The sequence below is a fragment of the Danio aesculapii genome, chromosome 4 (assembly GCF_903798145.1).
Source record: "Danio aesculapii chromosome 4, fDanAes4.1, whole genome shotgun sequence".
Taxonomy (NCBI): Eukaryota; Metazoa; Chordata; class Actinopteri; order Cypriniformes; family Danionidae; genus Danio; species Danio aesculapii.
Genome location: NC_079438.1, coordinates 11,748,798 through 11,770,518, shown reverse-complemented (window position 1 = coordinate 11,770,518; position 21,721 = coordinate 11,748,798). Strand labels below are relative to the sequence as shown.

Below are 21,721 nucleotides of genomic sequence, written 5' to 3'. Positions count from 1 at the left end.
CCCACATGACATGGAGTCCAAACTACTGCGTTTTACTGACGTCTACACCTACAACAACCATAAACCCAACCTCACAGTAACCTGTTGTGTTTTAGCAACATCTACACCAACCACAAGTCCAAACCCCACCTCACGGTAAACTTTTGTGTAGCGTAAAGGTCTGCGCCGACTCAGTCGGTAGAGCATCAGACTTTTAATCTGAGGGTCCAGGGTTCAAGTCCCTGCTCGGGCGTGTAAGGCTCTTCTTGTGGAGCCACAGCTTTTGCCAGTGAGCTATCGCTTGCTGAAAGTTTAATCTGGATGCACAACATGTGTACTAGGCATGAGGACATGGAGAGCACAGGCAGTCTTGTAGTTGCGGCTGAGTGGTTAAGGTCATGCATTAGAAATCCACTGGTGTCTTCTCGCGGTGGTTTGAGTCCTGCAGACCACGTGTTCGTCCTCTTCCTTTTTAAATTTGCAACAGTCATCAAATGTTTGCAATTCCAGCGTTACTTGGGAAAAGCGTCGTGTGGTAGGAGGAGAAAAACAACAGCGTGCGCTCACTGAACCGAAAGGGGCAAATCAGAGGGAGGAACATGCCGCACCGGGGCCACAACGGCTGTCCGGTAACTCGCCGTGATCGGATTGTGGTGAGTACTCTGCATTATGGCCGCAGCAACCCCGCTTCGAATCAGGGTCACGGCAGGATTCCTTACGGTGACATTGGCATCACGCCCCCCTCTTGCCACCTGTTTTATACAGCCCACTTTTCAGTGCACGCTGCTACTCTTAAATCTAAGCTAATGCCTCAGTGATCCCGGATAACTCAGTCGGTAGAGCGTCAGACTTTTCATCTGACGTTCCTGGGTTCAAGTCCCTGTTTGGGCGTGTAAGCCAACTTTTGTAGAGCGTGGAGGATTCAGATTTCTACCTTCCTATCCATCTCAGCATGAATCAACGTTTATCCTTTCCTCATCATCTTGTTTCTCATTATTTTTATATAATTATTTGATTATTTGCATGAGTAATTAACTTTGAATTGATTTTAATTAATGAGTAAGTTAACACATTGCTTAATATAAGAATGTTCAGTGCGTTTGCCTGTCTCTTTATAACTTTTTCAGGAGCCACCAAACTAAGTCAGAGGTCACGGAGACCTTGAGTGGAGCTGAGGGCTGAGGACCGAAAGCAACTGTCTCCATTGTTATTTCTAAGAGTTAATACTATCTAAAATGTCTTAAGGGATTTTGCTGTTTTTACGGTAAATTTTTTTATGTGATTCTACTTTTTATTCAAGATAGACTTTGTGTAGTAAGGATATAACTGCCTGAATGTAGATTATACCGGTTTTTAACCAGTTTTGATAAAGACGGCTGAGACTGCACTCAGCCTCGGATAAGAAACAGATTATACTTTAAGTGTGTGTCTTCTGTTTGATTGTGGATCCGTTTCACAGGTCTGGAGTCAGCTCTAAACAGTCTAGTGTATGTCTGACGTTTATGCTTGGGATACTGTTCAGAATTGTACGCACGCACCCCACGTGGAAATTCCAACTGGAATTCTCAATGGAATCCTATAAAGAAATCCAATTGGAATCCTTTAGGAAAAGTTTCCAAATATGTTAGAAATTTCAATAGGATTTCTGTATAGGATTCCATGTAGAATTCCTATTTGTTATTGGAACCTTAAAACCTAAAGGAATCCATCAGATTGTCTAATACGACTTATATGACAAGTGTATGGGATTTTAATGGAATCCTAAATGTACACTTTTCTTTTGTATCTGTGACTGTCTTATGAAAAGTCACCTTGACACTTTAATTTTTGTGCAACCTATATTAGAAAACAGCATTAGTGCACAAACCTCTGAAAAGGGGAACAAAATTATGTCCTGTTGTTTCAACATTGCTCAATTTGAATTCAGTTTTCATTATATGAGCAGATAAAAAATATTCACACACAAAGTTCTAAAAAATTACGCAAAATTGTGGTGTTTTTTGTCATTTTTCACTTAATCAGCGCATTTTTGGGAGATGGACTTCCTTATTTGGCTGGCTTCAACATTCTATTAATTTTTGATGTAACCTGTCAGAGATAAGAAAAAGAAACATATTTAGACCCAAACCCCATCTAAGAGCAAAAGACCCCCCCCCCCCCCCCCCAACCCCCACCCCCTCCAGCCACAGCACTCAGCAGTACCCAAACCAGCCACGGGTTGTTTAAAAATGTTAACTTTATAGTTGATTTAAGAGATGACTATAAACTGTTTAACAAAACTAATAACTCATAAAGCAAAAATTAAACTTGACTCCACATAACACACTGATTTAGATTTATAAATGTATAAATGTCTGACCATAATTAATACTTAATTAATACCGTTTATGCAGACTTATTTTATTTGAATTTTGACAATTTTATTTTAATGCTAAATCTCAAGGCCTGACATAGTTTTTAAAGTAGATAGCAAAGTCCTGAGTGTAATTATAGAATTATATTTGTATATTTTTGTTTTTAATATCTTAAAATATGACAATATTTACAAAATATATTTTTAGGAAAAAACTTACCGATTATGTCAGAGACTTATTTGGAGTCCAGTCGTGGCTTAGCTGCTTTGTCTCTGAAGGCATTTGAACATTTGCCAGTGCAGCAGTGTGTACTAAGGGTGTTCCTTCCAAACACGGCTACTAAGAGATCTTTAGTGGCCATTTTGGGGTCAGTCCAATTCAAATGGGCAAACTGTTCACCTGTGATTGAAGTATTGGGGCCAATTCTCACCTAAAAATAGTGATCAAAAAACATTTTTAGAGCTGCTTCAATAGCAAAAGGTGAACCAACAAAAAAAACATTAGGCACTATGTTATACACAATCTTTATGTAAGGTATAAATCACACACAGGCAGTTGTTATTATTTGTTGATGTGATGAAGCTCGCCTCCACACTTCCAGAGGATTTTTGTCAAATGCTGTTATTAATAAAAGCTTATTCATTATATAGTGTTACATGCCTGGGGGTGTTGCTCTGTTGCTCTCTCCTCCCCTCTCTGTTTTTATTTGCTGTCTGCTGTCCTTCTGAAATCTAGGTGTTCCGATTGGTTGGCTGAGTTCTCCCGAGTGGACCAATCAGAAGAAGATTGGGGTTATTTAAGGACTCCTCCAGTGAACACTCAAGCCAGATTAGAGGGGGATCCTTGTTGCTGCTGTGCTTGTTTGTGTGACATTTTGTGCCAATCTTGTTCTCTGGTTCGTTTTAAAGTTTTCTTTGTGAGTTGTACATCTGTTTAGAACATCTTATCCTAAACTTGCTTTAAATGTACTAAAAGGGAAGTGAAAGTTCAGTATGTCACGTGACTTACATTTTCACACACGTAGTTGATTCTCTGTTAATCCACTAGGTTAGAAGCGGGTGCTATTGTGTGTATGTTTGTTCCAGTGAGTGCAGTTGAGTAAGGGGCGTGTGACGCTGAAGATGTTTTTTTTTCCCTATTTACATATTTCTCTTTAGTTATTTAGAGTTGGGGGAGGGATTAGTTAGAGGGTGTTAATTTGTTATTTTCTTTGATTTGGCACCGCTTATTTTCCTTCCCTCTATCAGGTTTGTTTGTTAACTTCATTTTGCATTTATTGTACACATTTGTAAATACATTTTGGGTGATTTAAATATTTTCCTTTATTGTAATAAAACGAACCACTTTTTTTGGCACATTGTTGTCTGTGTCCATTCATAGCAGCTAACGTCTCAGGGGAATTCATAAAAGATTGGGTTGTCATAATTATGTTAAGCCCTTTTCATCCTCCGAGCCACACGGGGCGTAACATATAGATTATCACTTATGATATATACTGTTATGGGGCTAACAATAGCCGCTTTTCTACTGTTGTGCTGAATCAATCTTTATGCTGAACCTCTCCATTCTGTGCCAAACAGGGCCAGACAGCACGGATACGGTTTCATTTTCCACTGTTGTGCTGTGACAAATCTCTGTGAAACATTACACAAAACACATCAGTAGTTGCCTTGGTAACGCAATGTAAACGGCTCCCTTTATTCAATTAAATTTAAACAAAAGCCGAAACTAGTTTTTTCATGTTCATTAAAGCGAAAGCAACCGCATGACTAAACACTGTGCTGCTCTATCAAACAGGGGTGCTAAATATAGGTAGATGTCACAGCAGCTTATTTATTTAGAGGTCACATGTTGCGCGGCTCTGCCTAAACTTTATTTAGAGATAAAATGACCAAAATGTAACGTGATGATTAAAATGACTGGAGGAGGAATAAATGATATATTTCAACTCTCTGAACAGAACAGACAAATAATCAATGATAATGTAACAATAATAGTGTATTTGTATTGTAGTGGCAGAAATATATTTTTGGACAGGCCTTGAGAAAAGTGAACGGCACTTTCACTAATAAAGAATAAAGCACTGCAATTATTTCACTTTAGACAATCAATTAAATTACACAGCAGTTTTATATCAAAGGCTGATAATGATATGAAATGTTCTACATTTTGATGGTAAAATATAACCATTTAAGCCATGACTGTTATTTGTTTCAGTATTCAAACACTAAATAACGAGAGCAGCAAGTTAATCAATAAATGAATATAAAACAACACATATAGAGCAGGATATAAAGCAAATAAAGGACTAATATATTTAGCAAAATGCTGCTCTTTTAACTGCCTAGCAACCACCTAGCAACACCTTAGCAACCGCCTAGCAATCACCTAGCAACACCTTAGCAACCGCCTAGCAACCACCTAGCAACTCCTTAGCAACCGCCTAGTAACACCTTGGCAACCACCTAGCAACACCTTAGCAACCGCCTAGCAACCACCTAGCAACACCTTAGCAACCGCCTAGCAACCACCTACCAACACCTTAGCAACCACCTAGCAACTCCTTAGCAACCACCTTGCAACACCTTAGCAACCGCCTAGTAACACCTTAGCAACCACCTAGCAACACCTTAGCAACCGCCTAGCAACCACCTAGCAACACCTTAGCAACCGCCTAGCAACCACCTAGCAACACCTTAGCAACCGCCTAGCAACACCTTAGCAACCACCTAGCAACACCTTAGCAACCGCCTAGCAACCACCTAGCAACACATTAGCAACCACCTAGCAACACCTTAGCAACCGCCTAGCAACCACCTAGCAACACCTTAGCAACCGCCTAGCAACCACCTAGCAACACCTTAGCAACCGCCTAGCAACCACCTAGCAACACCTTAGCAACCGCCTAGCAACCACCTAGCAACACCTTAGCAACACCATAGCAACCGCCTAGCAACCACCTAGCAACACCTTAGCAACCGCCTAGCAACCACCTAGCAACACCTTAGCAACCACCTAAAGGTGTTGCTAGGCGGTTGCTAAGATGTTGCTAGGCGGTTGCTAGGCGGTTGCTAAGGTGTTGCTATGTGGTTGCTAAGGTGTTGCTAGGTGGTTGCTAAGGTGTTGCTAAGTGGTTGCTAGGCGGTTGCTGAGGTGTTGCTAGGTGGTTGCTAAGGTGTTGCTAGGTGGTTGCTAGGCGGTTGCTAAGGTGTTGCTAGGCGATTGCCTGGCGGTTGCTAAGGTGTTGCTATGTGGTTGCTAAGGTGTTGCTAGGCGATTGCCTGGCGGTTGCTATGCGGTTGCTAAGGTGTTGCTATGTGGTTGCTAAGGTGTTGCTATGTGGTTGCTAGGCGGTTGCTAAGGTGTTGCTAGGCGGTTGCTAGGTGGTTGCTAGGCGGTTGCTAAGGTGTTGCTAGGTGGTTGCTAAGGTGTTGCTAGGCGGTTGTTAATGTGTTGCTAGGCGGTTGCTAAGGTGTTGCTATGTGGTTGCTAGGCGGTTGCTAAGGTGTTGCTAGGCGGTTGCTAAGGTGTTGCTAGGTGGTTGCTAGGCGGTTTCTAGGTGGTTGCTAGGCGGTTGCTAAGGTGTTGCTAGGTGGTTGCTAGGCGGTTGCTAAGGTGTTGCTAGGTGGTTGCTAAGCTGTTGCTAGGTGGTTGCTAGGTGGTTGCTAAGGTGTTGCTAGGTGGTTGCTAGGCGGTTGCTAAGGTGTTGCTATGTGGTTGCTATGCGGTTGCTAGGTGGTTGCTAGGCGGTTGCTAAGGTGTTGCTAGGTGGTTGCTAAGCTGTTGCTAGGTGGTTGCTAAGGTGTTGCTAGGTGGTTGCTAGGCGGTTGCTAAGGTGTTGCTATGTGGTTGCTATGCGGTTGCTAAGTGGTTGCTAGGCGGTTGCTAAGGTGTTGCTAGGTGGTTGCTAAGCTGTTGCTAGGTGGTTGCTAGGTGGTTGCTAAGGTGTTGCTAGGCGGTTGCTAAGGTGTTGCTATGTGGTTGCTATGCGGTTGCTAGGTGGTTGCTAGGCGGTTGCTAAGGTGTTGCTAGGTAGTTGCTAAGGTGTTGCTAGGTGGTTGCTAAGGTGTTGCTAGGTGGTTGCTAGGCGGTTGCTAAGGTGTTGCTAGGTGGTTGCTAGGCGGTTGCTGAGGTGTTGCTAGGTGGTTGCTAAGGTGTTGCTAGGTGGTTGCTAGGCGGTTGCTAAGGTGTTGCTAGGCGGTTGCTATGCGGTTGCTAAGTGGTTGCTAAGGTGTTGCTAGGTGGTTGCTAAGGTGTTGCTAGGTGGTTGCTAAGCTGTTGCTAGGTGGTTGCTAAGGTGTTGCTATGTGGTTGCTAAGGTGTTGCTAGGTGGTTGCTAGGCGGTTGCTAAGGTGTTGCTAGGTGGTTGCTAGGCGGTTTCTAGGTGATTGCTAGGCGGTTGCTAAGGTGTTGCTAGGAGGTTGCTAGGCGGTTGCTAAGGTGTTGCTAGGTGGTTGCTAAGGTGTTGCTAGGTGGTTGCTAAGCTGTTGCTAGGTGGTTGCTAAGGTGTTGCTAGGTGGTTGCTAGGTGGTTGCTAAGGTGTTGCTAGGCGGTTGCAAAGGTGTTGCTATGTGGTTGCTATGCGGTTGCTAGGTGGTTGCTAGGCGGTTGCTAAGGTGTTGCTAGGTGGTTGCTAAGGTGTTGATAGGTGGTTGCTAAGGTGTTGCTAGGTGGTTGCTAGGCGGTTGCTAAGGTGTTGCTAGGTGGTTGCTAGGCGGTTGCTGAGGTGTTGCTAGGTGGTTGCTAAGGTGTTGCTAGGTGGTTGCTAAGGTGTTGCTAGGTGGTTGCTAGGCGGTTGCTGAGGTGTTGCTAGGTGGTTGCTAAGGTGTTGCTAGGTGGTTGCTATGCGGTTGCTAAGGTGTTGCTAGGCGGTTGCTAAGGTGTTGCTATGTACTTTTGTTTAGTCTGATTGTGTCTACTTTTGTCTACTTTGTTTTGATTGATTTTGTCTACATTTGTCTAGTTTTATTTAGTTTTGTCTAGTTTTGTTTTGTTTGATTTTGTCTACTTTTGTCTAATTTAGTTTAGTTTTGTTTTGTCTGACTGTCTACTTTTGTTTTTTTTATTTTGTCTGATTTTGTACACTTTTGTTTTGTCTGTTTTTTTCTACTTTTGTCTAGTTTTTTGTCTTATTTTGTCTACTTTGGTCTAGTTGTGTTTCGTCTGATTTTGTCTAATTTTGTTTTGTCTGATTTTATCTATTTTTGTATGATTTTGTGTATTTTTGTCTAGTTTTGTTTTGTCTGAATTTGTCAAATTTTATTTTGTTTGATTTTGTCTACTTTTGTTTAGTTTTGTCTAGTTTTGTTCTGTCTGATTTTGTCTACTTTTGTCTAGTTTTGTTTAGTTTGTCTAGTTTTGGTCAGTTTTGTCTAGTTTTGATTTGTCTGATTTTGTCTACATTTGTCTAGTTTTGTTTTGTCTGACTTTGCCTACTTTCGTCTAGTTTTGTCTAATTCTGTCTATTTTTGTCTAGTTTTGTTTTGTCTGATTTTATCTACTTTTGTCTAGTTTTGTTTTGTCTGATTTTGTCAACTTTTGTCTACATTTTTCTAGTTTTGTTTAGTTTGTCTAGTTTTGTTAAGTTTTGTCTAGTTTTGATTTGTCTGATGTTGTTTACTTTTGTCAGGTTTTGTTTTATCTGATTTTGTCTACTTTTGTGTTGTCAGATTTTTTTCTACTTTTGTCTAGTTTGTTTTGTCTGATTTCTTCTATTTTTGTTTTGTCTGATTTTGTCTACTTTTGTTTAGTTTGTCTAGTTTTGATTTGTCTGATTTTGTCTACTTTTATCTAGTTTTTTTGTCTGATTTTGTCAACTTTTGTCTAGTTTTGTTTTGTCTGATTTTGTACACTTTTGTCTACTATTGTTTTGTCTCGTTTTGTTTTGTCTAATTGTGTCTAATTTTGACTAGTGTTGTTCAGTTTTGTCTGGTTTAGTTTTGTCTGATTTTGTCTTTTGTCAGTTTTGCTTCGAGGGGGCATTTCCCCTTTGAAGGCTGCCATGGCAGCGTCCTCCTGCTAGTTCCCTCCTAGAAAAGAGATACAGAAAGGCCAGTTAGCTAACACCACTCATCCCTCTGTTGAGGTCCATGCCAAAAAGGAACTGATTTACCAGGGGTGACCCGGGACTCTCTTTCCTCTTGCGCCCCCTCCTTGAGTGGCATTTTCTGCCCGCTGCCTCCTCCTCCTCTCCACCAAGGCCCTCTCGAAGAGTCTGCGGCGCTCACGTGCTTGGAGAGGGCCGAGGTGAAGTGCGTAGAACTTATCTGAGGTTGAAGTGTCATGGCACATGAATTGCGCCACCCTACTGCGATCCTCGGAAGAATATGAATTCTTTGCCTGCGTCAGAGACAGACAGACAGAGACTTTTTGGGGTCAAAGTCGCTGGCAGTCATGGGGGTCACAGGGGGGGCACTGCATAAATACTCACGTGCCTCGCGATGGCAGTTCGGATGTCAGTGAAGGTGGGCTTGCCGGGAAGCCCCATGCTGGTCCACGCAGATTGAAAATATTTGTTCAGGGTTCGACAGGGACTGGGTCTGGAAGTAAGGGGAGGCTAGCCCGCAGCTTCAAGAACCTTGAACTGGATCAAAACAGTGACAGTGGACGGGCGCATGCTCGAGTGACGTCACTGTCACTGGACGGTAGCTTCGCTGCGTTTGTTTGGAGTTCGCTGCGTTTGTTTGGAGTTTAGATTCGCAATTTACATTTTTATCATAAAATACCTCCTCATTCACTAAATATTTATCTCTCCTACTTGGGGTGAACAATCCCCTAACACACTCATACAAACAAATCTACTTTTAAACGTTCTGTCTCTCGAGCATCCGCTTGGTGTTTGTAGCTTTAGCCTGCTAGCACCGCTGGTCAGCTAAAGCTACCAACCTCTTTCACTCACTTATTTTCTCACTTTCTGGCTTTGCTCTTCACCTTGTACAATGTCGCTTGCGTGTCTGTCCTTGAGTGCAGGAGAGGCATCGATGGAGGCGCTGGAGCTGGAAGCGGTGGAGTCCCAGATTCGCTCGCTGGAGACGAAGCGAGAGGGCATCAGAGCACTGCTCTTAACCCGTACTCGCTCGTCTGAGGTAAGTGTCCGATACAACGACAATCTCCCAGTTTCTTCAACCCCGCGTGTTTCTCTGTCCAGGCCCAGCGCACCGAGGACGCGGTTCGCCCAGGCGTCGTTCACGCCGACACCCGGCTACCACGGCCCCTGGGTGCAGCCGCGTAAGGTGCTTGCCAGGTCCCGGGGCAGAACGTCTCCTCCTCCGGTGTTCGAGATCCCCACGGAGAACCGCTTCGCCCCTCTCCGCGAGACGGGTCGCGATGTTGCCATCATTGGCGACTCAATCGTCCGCCACGTCCGCTCCACTTCATCCAAAGGTAACAAAGTACGCACTTTCTGCTTCCCTGGTGCCCGAGTTAAGAATATTTCTGCACAGATACCTACTATCCTGAGCGCTGCCGAGAGCCTCGGTGCCGCCGTCCTCCACGTGGGGACGAACGACACCGGGCTTCGGCAGACGGAGATCCTGAAGAAGGACTTCAGGAGCCTGATCGAGACGGTTCGACGCACTTCGCCCGCCACGCAGATCATCGTTTCTGGACCGCTTCCTACCTACCGCCGAGGAAATGAAAGGTTCAGTAGACTTTTTGCTCTGAATGAATGGCTATTAACATGGTGTGAAGAACAGAAATTGCTCCTTGCCAATAACTGGAATCTTTTCTGGGAGCGTCCTAGGCTTTTCCGCGCTGATGGGCTGCACCCCAGTCGAGCTGGAGCTGAACTCCTGTCGGACAACATCACCAGAACACTTTGCTCTATCTGACTAGTAAGTAAAAATTCACAAAATTCACAATTTAGCCACACAGACTCCTATTCGTCCCACATAAATATCAGTAATGCATACCTAGCTAACCCCATAGAGACTGTGTCTGTTCCTCGTATTATTAGATCAAGAAACAAACGTACTGTGTGCTCCAGAAATAATCTATTAAGAATTAAACCAGAAAAAACACTAAAAAGTGAAAATACAAATTTCATAAAGCTTGGTCTCCTAAACATCAGGTCACTAGCACCTAAAGCACTTATCATAAATGAAATAATAACAGATAACAATCTTAATGCACTCTGTCTCACTGAAACCTGGCTGAAACAAAATGACTGTATTAGTTTAAATGAAGCAACTCCTCCAGGATTCTTATATAAACATGAGGCTCGTCAAACTGGTCGTGGTGGTGGAGTCGCGTCAATCTTTAGTGATATTCTTAATGTTAATCAGAGAAACGGACTTATATTTAGCTCCTTTGAAGTACTAGCGCTTAATGTTGTCCTTCCAAACACTATGCAAAAACCTATGTTATCTCTCGCTCTAATCACCATATATAGACCCCCAGGACCCTATGTCAATTTTCTAAAAGAGTTTTCTGATTTTATCTCTGACTTACTAGTTAAAACTGATAAAATACTAATTGTAGGAGACTTTAACATCCACATAGATGACGCTAACGACACATTAGGGCTCGCGTTTACGGACTTGCTGGTCTCACTAGGAATAAAGCAAAATGTTATTGGTCCAACTCATCGCCTAAAGCATACACTAGATCTAATTCTGTCCTATGGAATTGAGGTCACTAATGTAGACATTATACCACAAAGTGATGATATTACAGACCACTACCTCTTACTATATAAGCTGTGTTTACCTGAAATTAGCAGATCCGCTCCGATATATCGCCCTAGTAGAACTATTGTTCCGTCCACTAAAGATGAATTTATAAATAACTTACCTGATCTTTCTCTACTTCGAAATGCACCCGCAAACGCAAATGACCTTGATGTAGTAACCAGCAGTATGGATGCCATCTTTACTAGCACTCTAAATACTGTGGCACCCATCAAACTAAAAAAGGCTAGAGAGAATAAAACTACACCATGGTATAATAGTCATACCCGCGCTCTCAAAACAGCAGCCCGTGCCCTGGAACGTAAATGGAAAAAAACTAATTTAGAAGTCTTTAGAATTGCATACAAAGACAGTATGTCCAGCTATAGGAGGGCTTTAAAATCTGCCAGGGCTGAGCACCTCCGCAAACTGATAGAAAATAATCAAAACAATCCTAGATTCTTATTTAACACCATCGCTAAATTAACAAATAATCGGTCATCTTTGGAACAAAACGTTCCACCGCAAATTAGTAGTGATGACTTCATGAATTTTTTCAGTGATAAAATAGAAGGCTTTAGACAGAAAATAGGAGATATTAAACTTTCTGCACCGCCTTATACTTCAGATCCAGTAAACACGTCTCTGAATCTAAATAACCTACAGTGCTTTAAAATCATAGAACAGGAAGAGCTAGACAAAATTATAAATAGCTCTAAATCAGCTACGTGTATATTGGACCCAATTCCAACAAAGTTACTGAAAGAATTGCTACCTGTTATAGGAGAACCTCTTCTTAACATTATCAACTCTTCTTTATCTTTAGGCCATGTTCCAAATCCTTACAAGTTAGCTGTTATTAAACCTATTATTAAGAAACCACAACTGGAACCCAGCAACTTAGCTAATTATAGGCCTATTTCAAACCTTCCATTTATATCTAAAATACTAGAAAAAGTTGTTTCTGCTTAATTATGCTCCTTTCTGCAGACCAACAATGTTTTTGAAGTGTTTCAGTCAGGTTTCAGAGCTCATCACAGTACAGAAACTGCATTAGTGAAAATAACCAACGATTTACTCTTAGCTGCTGACCAAGGGTGCATCTCGCTATTAGTTCTACTCGATCTTAGTGCGGCATTTGACACCATTGACCATGGTATCCTTATTAATCGCTTAAAGTCTACAGGTGTCCAGGGACATGCCCTACAATGGTTTAAGTCATACTTATCTGACCGTTACCAGTTTGTAAATATAAATGGACAGCCTTCACAAATCAGCCCAGTAAAATACGGGGTGCCTCAAGGATCAGTTTTAGGCCCTTTACTGTTTACAATATACATGCTACCCCTGGGAGACATTATTAGAAGACATGGGATCAGCTTTCACTGCTATGCAGATGATACTCAATTATATATTTCAACTAAACTTGACGAGACGTCTAATCTGTCCAAGCTAACTGAGTGTATTAAAGATGTTAAAGACTGGATGACCAACAATTATCTTCTCTTAAACTCAGACAAAACAGAATTATTACTTATTGGGCCTAAATACTGTACACAGCAGATCTCACAACTCGACCTACAATTAGAGGGATACAAAGTTAGCGTTAGCTCTACTATAAAAGATCTGGGTGTCATATTAGACAGCAATTTAACTTTTAAAAATCATATTTCCCATGTCACAAAAACTGCTTTCTTTCATCTGAGAAATATAGCTAAGTTACGAAGTATGCTATCCATCTCAGATGCAGAAAAGCTAGTCCATGCTTTTATGACTTCTAGGCTGGACTACTGTAATGCACTGTTTGCTGGCTGCCCAGCATCCTCTATTAACAAACTTCAATTAGTACAAAATGCAGCTGCCAGAGTTCTTACCAGGTCTAGAAAATTTGATCACATCACCCCAATTTTATCCTCCTTACACTGGCTGCCTGTTAAGTTTCGTATTGAATTTAAAATATTGCTTCTTACATATAAAGCTTTAAATAATCTAGCTCCTGTTTATCTAACCAATCTTCTGTCTCGCTACAATCCAACTCGCTCTTTAAGATCTCAAAACTCAGGGCTTCTGGTAGTACCTAGAATAGCAAAGTCGAGTAAAGGAGGTCGAGCCTTCTCATTTATAGCTCCTAAACTCTGGAATAGCCTTCCTGATAACGTCCGAGGCTCAGACACACTCTCCCAATTCAAAACTAGATTAAAGACCCATCTGTTCAGTAAAGCATACACTTAGTGCACCACTTAGGGGGCTTCCACACAGGTTATGCATCTTGCTGATATACACTGTGAACATCAGCTACGCTAATTATTTTCTTTATTCTCCATTTCCACCTGGGGATACTCTTCCCGAGGCCCCCAGACTATGCAGAGTCACTGATTCGATCCAAGACCAACGACGAGATGATCCCAAGGTTTCCATATCCTGGACCTGGCCGAATCCTGAACAACTACTGCGATGGTCATGGAAGAGTGGAGAACATGAGACTGTTTCCTATGACGCTCCAGAGACAGACGAGTCTTCGCTGAGGCCAGCTTCCAGCCTCCGCCACTGAGACTGCAGCTCTGCACAAGACGTCTGGCCAGCGGAGAAATTAAAATGGTCGTGCCCAACTGAGTCTGGTTTCTCTCAAGGTTTTTTTTCTTCACTTCCGCCTTTAGTGAAGTTTTTTTTCCCTCTCCGCTGTCGCCACTGGCTTGCATGGTTCAGGATCTGTAGAGCTGCGCATCGATGGATTTGCTCTTCAGTATTTGGACTCTCAGTAGTGATTATTAAACCACACTGAACTGAGCTAAACTGAACTGAACTTAAACACTACAAACTGAACTACACTGTTCCTATTTACTGTGACCTTTTATGTGAAGCTGCTTTGACACAATCTACATTGTATAAGCGCTATACAAATAAAGGTGAATTGAATTGAATTGAAGAACCTCCGGAACCAGCTGTATTCTTCCTTGTTGAGAGACAACTGGGCTGCGCCGAAGGCTCTGTTTGTCTTATGCGTGGTGATCTGGACAAGCAGAGAGAAGATGAGTGAGTGCCTACCACTGGTGGCCCCCACCCGCAAAGTTACACTCACATTAATGACATAGGTACACTCTTCCGGGCTTCTGGAGGCCTCCTCAACCTCCTGGATGGTCAGGTTCTGGAAGACCCCACAGCGATGGCCTGTGATGAAGGTCAGGTAGCTGGTCAGAAAACCATAGAAGCGCCACTGCTGCCTGGTGTCTGGGCTGGACTCGAGGCCATCTGATGGAAGGCAGTAAGGGATTAGACTTTTCCAACAAACCTTGTTACACCACGAATAGTTTAACTTAGCGATGGCCGCTGGTGCCCCAAGGCAAAAAGATCTCTGCTCCGGGGCGCCAGCAGCTCTCGGTCAAACGAGCCACGTCAGTGTACCCCCCCCTTAACCCCCGACCCCTAATCTTTGTTGGATCGTGGGCTTCTAGAGGCCCGGAGACCGCCCGGAGACCTCTGGCCGCTTCTCGCCCGGGGGCCGGGTCGGGGGATGGTGCTGGCGGTGCAGGAAACGACCTTGCCTGCCTGCTCCTCCTTTGTGTGCGGAGGGACACCCCCCCCACGCCTCCCTCAAAGCATGCCTGAGGCAGGGAGGAACCAACCACAACCATAGAGGCTGACCCACCAATGTTGGGGGGGGTGCCGGGCGGAGGCCTAACCCATGGGGCGTCAAACGAGCTCCTATCGATCAGCGTACTGGACCAGGTGCGAAAACGTCAAAACCTAAGTCCACTTTTTTCGCCTTCCCCGAAAACATGATGGCAGGTCAGAGACAATCGGCGTCGAACACGCACCTCCAGGCGTGGGACGTCCCGGAAAGGCGGTCTCCCGTCGGGCATGGCTTGGCGGGCTGGGGCCTGGGTCTAATCAACTACACTGGTGAGCGTCGACACCTGCCACGCTAATTCTCACTCAACCAACTGTGGCACTGGTGCCCCTGGGACAGTGCCCCGACAGGGGCCAGCCTTTAATAGGCCAGCCTTTAATGTCTGAACCACTTGGGTGAGGTCCTCCTATAACAGCTACGAACTCTTGTGTGTACCAATCTGGACATGCAACGACAAGGTGGCATCAAACTTTACACTGCCAGCAATCAGCCCTCTGGCACCAATGAGTGCATGCTGTGTCAGCAGAACAGGTTATTAATTTGTCCAAAAATAATTACTTATACATTGTTTCATTTTTACTTAAAGAAAAGTATACACTACTTATGTGAATCTGGGAGAAGAGAATTGTGGGTAATATGGTAAAGGGGGCGGAGTCACAACGCTGAACGGCAGAGAAAAGGGTTGAGATTGGGATGTATTTATTGGGCTGTACAGGGATTGGGGTAAGGTAATGAAGAATGCAAGGCCACTGAAACCATATTTTGACAGAAATCCAAGGTCAGCTATGCTGCCGTTTTTAGACTCAGGCATTCTGTCTAGTTTCTCTCCAACAAAACCAGAAGAAACATGTTGCAGTTAATGTTGAACCATAAAGCCTTGTTTATACTTCTGTGTCAAGTGATCATCGTGATCCACGCCGCAAGCCTTGCGCGTGGCCGTGCACTTATACTTCTGCGCACTGTTTCTGTTGCTCTGCAATACACTTCCAAAACGCTAGCTGGCAGTAGGTGTTTATGTTTCTCTGTGTTGAGTTTCTTCGCTGGTGTTTTGTTTTTTTCTGAACGCTTCCTTAATGTGCAAGTGGCTCAAATTCGCTCATTTTGAGGCAGGAACCAGTGGACGTGCAACAACTTCAATTAAAGGTAAACACAAAACAACAGTCTCCATCCGGAGCTCCTTCATGGGACTCCACACTTGTAAACACCCGCTGCTTCACGCTCGAGCGGCTCTCACCTCCCCCCACACTCGTCAGCGATACCAAGCCGACCAATCTCAGAGCTTGCGCTATGCGTACGCATGCCATTTCTTGAGAGGTGTGCGTCAATGTCGCCGACGGCCACAGCGAGGTGCTATGCAACCATGTGTAGGCTGCGCCGTAGCATACGTGTGCGCTGGACGCAGAAGTATAAATCAGCCTTAACTCTGGGGCACTGATCAGAGCTACTGATAAAGCTCCTTATGACAACCTTTATCTTCATCTTTTCTGTAAGAACATCCATTCGAGTCCCAAAAGTTAATCCTTTCTCTAGCACAACGCTGTGCTTACACGTGACGAGGTGGCCGAGTGCTTAGGTTAGTTTGTTGGACTCTGCAAGTTTTGGTTTAAATCCCATCCTCATAATTTCACTGTTTTGAGAGAGGCAACTGCTTCTGTCTAAGGTTTCTTACTTGCACCTCTCAGCGTCTTAAAGGATGTTTATGGCAAAACTGTATGTAATATTTTGCGAAAATAGCTGCAAAAACATACGTATATGCCATAGTCCAGCCTCCATTAGGAGAGCACTTATGTGCGCGGCAAGGTGGCTGAGTGGTTAAGGTGATGGGCTGCTAATCCGTTGTGCTTTGCATGTGTGAGTCGGATTCCAGCCTGTCATTCGTTTAAGAGAGCCTGGTGTTTACGTGGAAGGTAACTTACTTGCACCCTCTTCGTGCTTCGAAGCATGTTATGGCATAATTGAGTGTCATCTTACCGAAAATAGGTCCAAAAACATACATGTACACATATGTGTCACAGTCCAGCCTCCATCAGGAAGCAACAACATGTGTGAGGAGGTGGCCGAGTGGTTAAGGCGATGGACTGCTAATCCATTGTGCTCTGCACGTGTGGGTTCGAATCCCATCCTCGTCGCTCAAATGCACTTGCATTTGAGAGATCCCGGTGATTCAGTGGAAGGTGTATTACTCGCAACCTCTTAACGTTTTGAGGGATGTTGCTGCAAAATTTAATGTCATCTGTATCGAAAGTAGCTGCAAATACATACATGTATGCCAAAGTCCAGCCCCCATCAGGAAAGCAGCTACATGCATTACGAGGTGGCCGAGTGGTTAAGGCGATGGACTGCTAATCCATTGTGCTCTGCAAGCATGGGTTCGAATCCCATCCTCGTCGTTCATTTAAGAGAGCACGGTGTTTACGTGTAAGCTTTTTGAATTTCTTCATTTGGCAAAAAAATGTATTAATTAATTATTTTTTAAAAAAAAGAGGTAAACTATTGAGGGGCCAAAGGCGTTGTTTCTGTCGGTGCTGAGTCAAGGCAAGCTGAGCGGCGCCTGGCTCCTGGTGCTGCGCCTATTTTTAAATAGCCAACTATTGACGGCTGCTCTCGCTTACGGCCATACCACCCTGGGAACACTAGAGGACACTAGTGAGCAATACAGGAAGTGATCGGCTGCAGTTTGGAGAGAAAGGCTCTCCTCCATTTTAGTATTTTTTTTTGTGTTTGTTTTTGTGGACTGAATTAGAGTTTGATTTTGTGGTTTTGTTTTTTTAAACCACCTGACAGCAGCATCCCGCTGACTGGAGGGTGGTTTGTTGTTTTTGCTTTTTGCACTTTCCTGGGCAAAAATGGACGGATTTTTGGTAAACGAAACTGGACTGGATGCAGAGACTGTTGTGGCAAATGAAACTGGACTGGACGGAGGAACAAGAATGGGTAACGACAATGGACTGGACGATAAATAACGAGCTGGACAAAGGAAAAACCAACTTAGTGGAAGAAAATATTTAAAAGAAGCAACAGTAATAGTAAACACAGAAGAAGTCAATGAGGTAAGAGCTGTGGACATCATTAAAGCAGTGACAGACAAGTGTGGTCATGGAAAAATTCTGGCTTTGAGACCAAGGCAAGGAAAAGAGTTTGAACTTACTATGGAGAAGGAAGAAACATGTGAGGAATTGCTTGATGGACTGTTGATTAAGGGAGTGAACTGTGAAATCAAAAAGCTGCAAAACAGGGATTATGTTGTTTCTTTCATGCACCTGTCAAATGCCCAGAATGTAAACAATTTTTAAACAAGTGTGAATGTCGGATGGAAGGAGAGGAAGGAGGGGGAACAGAACAAGTGGACGGACAGGTGCATGAAAGAAACAAGAAAGGAGAAGAATCATCGACAAAGGTAATGGAGGAGGAAACAAACATTATAAGGGAAGAAGAAGAAAAACAGACATCAGAACAAGAACAGTGGACACAAATGGAAATAACTGACAGTTTTAAAAACTTTTTAAATATGGTGGAAAACGATGAACAAAGTAAGACTGATCAAGCTGAAGGAATGGAAAGTGATGAAGAACAAAGGACAGATTATGTAGAGAAGAACAAAGTGGAAAGAGGACTAATAAGAAGAAGAACAATAAAGGTAAAACCAAATGTGGACAGTGCAAGAAAAAAGATGATGACAAAGGTGCGAGTAAAAAACGTTAATAGGTATGAAGTGTTAAGAGGGTTGGAAGAAGATGATGAGAAATAATGTTTTTTAACCATTTTATTTATTTTAACATGATTTTAATGTGTGTTTCTTTTTATGGAAGGGGCTGCTGGTTGAGTGAAAAAAGTGGGTATGCAGAGGTAGAGGAGGAGACTAAAAATAATGGTTGGTTTTAATATTTTAATATCTTTTATCATGTTTTTTAACATTTTATCGTGGAATGCAAGAGGTTTATTGAATGTGGAGAAATTTGAAAAAATGTTGGTGTTATGTAAAGAAGCTGATGTGATTGTTTTGCAAGAAACAAATTGTAAAAATGAAAGTGTTAAAATGGTTCAAAGCAAATGGGATGGTCAAATATATTTTAACAATGGAGAGGATAAACTGGGTTGTGGAGTAGCAATTTTAATAAAAAGAGGTATATTTGAAAAAGAAAAAGTCATATTTGAGGATGGAGTTGGGAAAAGCATGGCGATGAAATTAGAAAAAGGAGAAGATCATTTCATCATTTATAATATTCATGCACCCAATGAAGAAAATGAAAAAGTGAACTTCTTTAAAAACGTTAGTATAAATGTAAAAAAAATGGCAGAATGTTATTGTAATTGGAGATTTTAATACTGTTTTTACAGAATTAGATCTGGGGAGTAAGATGGTATATAGAAAAGACAAGGGGAGGGAGGAGCTACTGAAAATGATGACAGAATGCAATTTAATAGATGTGTGGAGAGAGAAAAACAAGACAAAGAGGGAATTTTCAAGAATGCAACTGGTTTTACATGAGCTGAAGTTAAGTAGGATTGATTATATGTTATGTAATGTAGAAATGAAGGATTTTATCAAAAGTTTATTTTATAAAAAAGTCAGTTTTAGTGATCATTCGTTTTTTTGTGTGAAATTAGATTGTGCAAAAGTTGAAAGGGGATTAGGTGTATGGATTTTGAACGCAACAATTTTAAAACATGAGACATACAAAGAAAAAATTACACAAATAATTGCAAACAGTAAATTGGACAGAATGTATAGAGAAGATAAAAGAATATGGTGGGACAATATGAAGTTAGACATGAAAAAATGTTCAATAAAATATTGTCAAATTGTAAAAAGAGTTAAAAATAATAAAGAAATGAAAATAAGAAAGGAATTAGAAGACGAAATAAAAAGACTGCAAATAGATCAAAATGAAGATATTGGGAAAATAATAGATTTACAAGAACAACTAAAAGAGATGGAAAATGAAAAATGCAGAGGGGCTATAATTAGAAGCAAAGCAAAGTACACTGTTGAAGGAGATCGAAGTACAAAATTCTTCTTTAACTTAGAAAAGAATAGACAGAAAGCAGACTTAATGAAAGAGGTGTTGAATAAAAATGGAGAATTAAAACAAGGAACTGAGGAAATTTTAATAGCTGTTAAAAATTTCTATGAAGATATGTTTAAGAGTCAAGGAACTACACAGGATGATAAACTGTTTCTCTTAAATCAAATAAAACTAAAAGTTTCAGATGAAGATAAAGTTTTTTGTGATGCAGGGATAACAGAAGTAGAAATTGATGAAGCAATAAGACAGTTAACCACGGAGAGAAGTCCAGGCATAGATGGGTTAACCAATGAGTTTTATAAGAATTTTAGAGAAATGATAGTACCTGTTTTAAAAGAAGTATATGATGAGGTTTTTAAAAAAGAAGAATTAAGTGAAAGAATGAAGATAGGAATGATTAAAATGATATACAAAAGAAGAGGAAGTCCTTTAGATCTGAAGAATTATAGGCCCTTAACAATGTTAAATACAGATTTTAAAATTTTAGCAAAGGTTTTAGCAAACAGATTAAGGAAAGTTTTACCTAAAATTATTAGCACCACACAGGCATATGGAGTCAAGGGGAAGGACATATTAGACACAGTTCAAAATATAAGAGATACATTATTGTATATGAAGGAGAAAAATATGAATGGATATTTAATTAGTTTGGATTTAGAGAAAGCATTTGATAGAGTGGAACATGACTATTTGTTTCAAGTGATTAAAACATTTGGATTTGGGGAGAATTTTAGGAAATGGATCAACATTTTTTATTATAATATTTTAACATGTATTAAATGCAATGGTTTTTTAACGGAATGTTTTCAACCAACAAGGTCTATAAGACAAGGATGTCCACTATCTGCACTACTGTACACATTAGTAGCTGAACCATTGGGACTAGCAATAAAAGCAGTCAATGGAATAAAAGGAATACAAATAGAAGAAAGAACTGAACATGAGCCAGTTTTCCAGTATGCAGATGACACAACCTTGTTGGTTGAAGACATTCAAAGTGTAACAAAGGCAATGGGGATTTTAAATAGGTATTGTAAGGGGACGGGAGCTAAGGTTAATGTTGAAAAGAGTGTGTGTATGAGGATTGGAAGGGCAGATGTTTTACCTCAGCACATACATTTTAAGGAAGAGTATGAACATATAAAGATTTTAGGCATTTGGGTTGGTTTGGATTTTAATAAAGCGGATCATTTTAATTGGGAGGGAGTTTTAAAAGGGGTTGAAATTAGATTGAGGTATTGGAAATTGAGAAACCTGACATTGAAGGGAAAGGTTTTATTGATTAATTCTCTAATGCTCTCAAAAATGTGGTATGTGCTGAGTGTTACCCCATTGCCTTGTGAATACTATAAAAGAATTAAAAAATGTGTTTTAGATTTCTTATGGGGAAAAGGAAGAGCAAAAATATCATATGACACGTTGATTGGAGGAAAAGAAGATGGGGGACTTGGGCTTTTAGACCCACTTTTAAGGATGAAAACATTACGGGTGAAATTGGTCAAATGTTTTGTAGATGATAAGAGTAAAGAAGTGTGGAAACATGTCATGGATTACTTTTTAAAGAAATGTGGTGGAGTAAATAAGGGATGTAGTGTATTATGTATGAAAACAAAAAAAGAAATGTGGACAGGTATACCAACATTTTATGAAGAGGTTTTAGAAGCTTGGGGAAACTTTTTAGAAAATATGATTATTGTACCTAAAGGAAGAAACCAGCTGTTAGAACAACCTTTGTTTTTAAACCTGAACATCACGAAAGATGGAAATGTAATATATTATAAAAAATGGTGGCAAGCTGGAATTAGGCAAGTAAAGGATCTGCTCTATGAGGTAATAAAAGGCTATCTTCCATTACAGGCAATAGAAGACATGTTATCTGAAAATGAAGTGAATGTAGGGAAAGGAACACTTGTAAAACAGTTTGAGGATTTAAAAAGAGCAATACCACATGAATGGGTTGAAAGAATTGAACAAAACGAAAAGGGAGAAAATGGAGACATGCCTGATTTGTATTTTAAAAAGAAAAATGGAGAGAACAAGATTTTATTGACTGTAAAGTAAAAGATT

At 41.5% G+C, this 21,721-nt stretch overlaps 1 non-coding gene and 1 pseudogene across 1 annotated transcript; both read left to right on the top strand.

Moving 5' to 3' along the window:
• The window catches only part of LOC130222059 (oocyte zinc finger protein XlCOF6-like), a 167,618-nt pseudogene that overhangs the window by 97,294 nt on the left and 48,603 nt on the right, over positions 1-21,721 (top strand).
• On the top strand, positions 16,675-16,756 carry trnas-gcu (transfer RNA serine (anticodon GCU)). Its single transcript has one exon. It is a non-coding gene; the product is annotated as a tRNA-Ser (tRNA).